The sequence below is a fragment of the Cuculus canorus genome, chromosome 6 (genome assembly GCF_017976375.1).
Source record: "Cuculus canorus isolate bCucCan1 chromosome 6, bCucCan1.pri, whole genome shotgun sequence".
Lineage (NCBI taxonomy): Eukaryota > Metazoa > Chordata > Aves > Cuculiformes > Cuculidae > Cuculus > Cuculus canorus.
This window is the reverse complement of record NC_071406.1, coordinates 43030467-43035276: the sequence shown is the minus strand read 5'-3', so window position 1 is coordinate 43035276 and position 4810 is coordinate 43030467. Positions and strand designations below refer to the sequence as shown.

Here is a 4810-nt window from a genome sequence, read left to right as displayed (position 1 = left end):
GCTTAGATACAATCAAAATACACAGGCTGTACCCAGCAATTCCCATCTCCTACTCCGTTACCTGGACTATCCATCCCCCCAGCCTCCACCATCCTGTTAGGCCATGTTGAGGCACGTGCTCCAAGATGCAAACAGCAAAGAACTAAAAATAACAAAAAACTAACCTCTGACACTCGCACTCCACCTGTAATACACAAACAGCAAAGGACGGGCGTCCCTTCGTGGACTTTAAGGCAGCTGAACGATAACTGCCGCTTCACATAACTCACCATTTCTCCCCCCTTCCAGGTCAGCTCCGCGGCCACTATGCTGCTTTGCTCGTTGCTCAGTACCTTCCAAGTGAAAACACAAAACCAAAACCTGTTATCTAGTCATATAGCCACCGGACACATCCTCCCACCTGCACCACAGCTGATTTGCCTCCCTTTGGCAACCTACCCGCAACTCCATCAGCAGCCTTGGGCGCACAGGTCGTTCCTCTGCATCTGAAAGACACAATATCAAAGGAGTCATCCCGACGCTCAGTGACGCCTTAAAGATCACAGATCTCTCGCTTCCTTTTAGCGATACCGTCTCCACTGCACACTACAGCCAAGCAGAACAAATCCACAACCAGACCCAAACCTGGAGTCCCACTCCCTTGGAAATTCTTAAAACTGATTTGCTACCGCTCCACTGCCCTCTCCCGCACAGTTTTGGTCATCCCCTCCGTGGCTGCAGAGCCAAGCAGAAACTACTCTCCTCAACCGCCGCATCTAGGGCTACCGCTTCTGCAACGCACTCTACGCCCCTAGACTGCAAGGTTTAGGCATATCAGCGTATTAACCACAGAACCTCGCCCTTGTACCTCTGCTGACTCTTATCACCCCGTGCATCAGGCAGAGCAGCTCCAGCCAGACACAAAACACACACAGAACACCACCACACCCAAGACCGATGTCGTGAACCAGGGACAAAAAGCAAACTCGCTGTAAGAAGAAATGACTCCCGGACCAGACACGCCATCGGGCAAGACGACGTACAGGGCTATGAGGAAGCATCTATGGCAGCCCTGGAAAAAGCGAAAGAACGCGGCTCGTTACAAAGAGCTATGGCCGCTACTGGGAGGATGAACGTGCAAGAAGCTCCGTTGAAAGACCTAAAGGCAGCAGAGAGATGCACGGAACAGGGATCTAAGAAAAGGGATGGCTTAACGATCGCGGAGGCTGACGCAAAAAATCCTACTGTCCCTTGTGCCACTCTGTATGGTTTTGAGAGTGAAAAAACACTTCATTCTACTTGCCCTCTCTTTAAAAACAACATTGGTTGCAAAACGGTAACTGCATCCTCTTCTTACTGATTGAGCCTCCCGCTCCCCCGGCCAATTCCTTCCAGTGCTGTAATATGCATCCTAATGGGCTCGCGCCCGAGGAAATTCTTGCTCGGTTTTGTCCCCGTTATACTACCTTCTGACTCTGCCTGTCTCTAACTTCCACAAATCATTTAAATGCTTACAAATGTCCCGTCTGTAAGTTCTCAGGAACTTCCCACAAAACTAGCAACAACGACAATCCCATCTACAGATTACAGACGCTCTGGACAATAGGGTGATCCCAACCTAGCTGAGTAGCACAATAACACTACGATAGTCCAAACACCAAATCTGATCCATTGCCGCGGTCCGCCCAATTGGGCCCCCCACTCACCCTCCCCCCCTAGCTCCTCCCATACACTCAAACCTTTTGCTTTTATACTTACAAACTATTCTTTTTTCTCACACACAGCACCTAACTCACCTAACTCGCATACCAGGAAGGGGGAAAAGGGCACTCTCAGTCCCTTCTCCCGTTTTTCTCTTTTGTTTTTCCTTCCCTCCTTCTACACTAGCTATTGTAGAATGTCATCCTTTGCAGCCTTCCATTCCAAAGGTCTGAGGTAAATATACCCATTTGCCGGCTCAACAGATGTTTGGAATTAAAAGGCTTCACAGGTGCATTCCTAGGATCAAGACAAACAGGGCTTCTAAACAATTTGCAAGTATTTCAACATTTTCAGCTCAGTCCACCTCTGAGGAAGAACGTCCCCCATAAGCTATCCCTCTCAATTCCACTGGTACTCTGTTATACGTCAAACAAACAATTCACAGAGTATACTTATGACATAAAACACACAACGTATAACAGTGATCGCTCGCTTTGTTCTTCTCCGGCTGCTTCCTTCGCAGGAGAGCAGAACCGCGGATCGGAACTCCGCACTCGCTTCGCGCTCAATTGCGCGTCTCACGCAACCACACTCACATACAAACACTCCACAACATAGGAGAAGTTTAAAATTAGCTCTTAACGATCTTAAAATACACACGGTACCGATACTGAAGATTTGCAACAGGTGTAGAAGACGATAGCTACCTCATACGCAGCACTCCTTCTTCCTCAGCAAGGAGAACCCAATTCATAATAACGTTATACTATAATATTATCTTGTCTATAATACTACAACCCCTCAATCTGCGTCTCCGTCTAACGAGAAGCTTGGGATTATATTTTACCTGCTGCTCTGCTATCACAGCAGCGAGCACCCACACCAGACCACAACAGCGAATTTGCTATTTTACCCAGGGGCGGGCAGTGCCACCTCCTCACCCCGCGCAAGTAGGGGATTCATATCCCTCCCTGACGGACTTACGGGCTCTCGGCAAAGGCACCCTAACCCTTCGTCACCACGTGAGGCGTCCCATCCACAATTTACAGACTCGTCCCCTACTACCCTGCAGGTACATCCAAATTATTCTTCCGTATCATACGTAAATCACATACCTGGTCCGCCTGCTGATGGGCCGTCTCTCCCCCCGCAGCGATCGGGTAGAGATGGGAGATTCTCCGGAGAAACAGCTTACCGGGGCGCGCCTTAGAATGTCCCACTCCCCACCGATCCTGCAGCCGGGCAGAGAGGGTGTCCCATCTGTAGTGCCAAATTGCTTTGCGGAGTCAAACCCTATAACCCAAAATGAGTTATAAAGCAGGTATGTTTATTCCCAGAGCTGGAGTGCAAGGGGGTTCTCCTCCTCCTAGCTTGCACACCGTACAGCTTAACAAGCAGCTACTCCTAGTGTAAAGACATGCATGGGTATAAGCGCCTACTACGTATTCATACCCTTTACCCGCTTCGTATTATAATTAGTTCTGGAAAGTTCGCTCCAGTCTCGCGCCTGCGTAGTGCCTCCTGAAGGTCGTGGGCCGGGGTCTTAGAGATGAAGTAGGAAGTCTTGCTCGGGATGAATATTTTTCTTTTTGAACTTTGCACGGACTCGGTCTCCTCTGGCTGCTTTCAAACTCCTGAACCAAATGCAGACAGCTTTCTGCATTGCAATGCCCACTTAGCAGGAAACTTCTGCTAGCTGGCTCCTTCGTCACCAACTTCCAAGGTCTTCAAGGCAAAGAACGCCAAGCTCTAACAAACACTCCCAACCCCCCTTGTTCGCTTTTGCTCATCAATGGTGCCCAAGGCACGTCCGGCATGCCTTGAGTGCAAAGAGGACATCAAGACCTGCAGAAAACTTAAGACGTGGCACACAGACTACAGAAACTAGATGACATCAGACACTGGCAGGAAGCCCCGTTTTAAGACCCAAAGACGCAGAGGACACACGGAACAACTCCCAAGTCCCAGAACGGGGATACAAGAAAATGGATGACTGACGAACGTGGATGCCAACGCAGGCTGCAAGGCCGCAGCAAGAGACAACTGACCAGAAACTTCCAGAAGACAAGACCGGTCAACGCTTTAGGATTGCGATGCAAGAAGAGCAGTGCCCGATCAACACTGTATTGATGAGTACAAGCATTCGGGACCCTAGAGACCGTGCCCAAGGCACGTCCAGCATGCCTTGAGTGCAAAGAGAACATTAAGACCTGCAGAAAACTTAAGACGTGGCACACAGACTCCAGAAACTAGACAACAATAGACACGGGCGGGAACGGCCCTGCCCATGCTAGTTTTGGGCTGAGAAGTAGGCCCCTCTGCCTTTGCCCGCCCAAATAGGACTCTCCCAGCACGGCCCTCTCCCCTGTGTTACCTATAAATCCCCTCCCTGCCATCCCCAACCTTCTCCCCTCTTCCCAGCCACGGTCCCTCAACTTAGCTTTCAAAGGGCCAGGACTGAAGCTGTCCTTGGACAAAGCAGCTCAAATCACATCGGTTAACCGGACAATCCTGCAGTCACCAGGTTCCTCTTCTTCATCTGCAAGGAAACAAGAAGAGAAAAACAGTGCCAACCATCAGCACCACACCGCTCGGTGCCAACGTCTTGTACCATACCCCCACTCCCACTGCAAAACCGCCAAGGCATTCTGCTCACCTGCTCCGTGCTCGCTCAAACCTCAGGCCCTGCAGCTGCCATTGCCCGGGGCACCTACAGTTCCAAGAGACAAAATTTCTTTCGGGCTTGTGAGAAAATCAACAGTCTCATATCCCTTCTCGCCAAGATCCAGCCTCACCTCAGACGCTCGTCCTGTTCCAGAGGCGGCCCGATAGTCACCTATGCATAAATCACAAAGGCTCAGCTGAGTTGCTTTATAACACTGTGCTCAGAGACACCAATTCAGACAACCACCTCACCTTCTCAGATCATTTGTCGGCAGGAAGTTTGGCCCCTCTGAGGCTGCATGCTGAACCTGCAGAAAGAGACGTGCTTAGACACAACGCAAAGACACAGGCAGAGCCCAGCACTTCCCATCTCCTGCTACGTTACCTTGACCGCTCACCCACCAGCCGGCATCCTCTAGGGCTTCCACGCCGAGGCTTGCTATCTACCTGTAATACACAAACAGCA

General features: G+C 50.4%; 1 long non-coding RNA gene across 1 annotated transcript; it reads right to left on the bottom strand.

Annotated features, from left to right (window-relative positions):
- Positions 1-1814: 1814 nt before the first annotated feature.
- Positions 1815-4534, bottom strand: LOC128852526 (uncharacterized). Its single transcript, XR_008450410.1, has 3 exons — positions 4476-4534; positions 4337-4390; positions 1815-4219 (listed from the first exon to the last, which is right to left on the bottom strand). It is a non-coding gene; the product is annotated as an uncharacterized LOC128852526 (long non-coding RNA).
- Between the last annotated feature and the right edge of the window lie 276 nt (positions 4535-4810).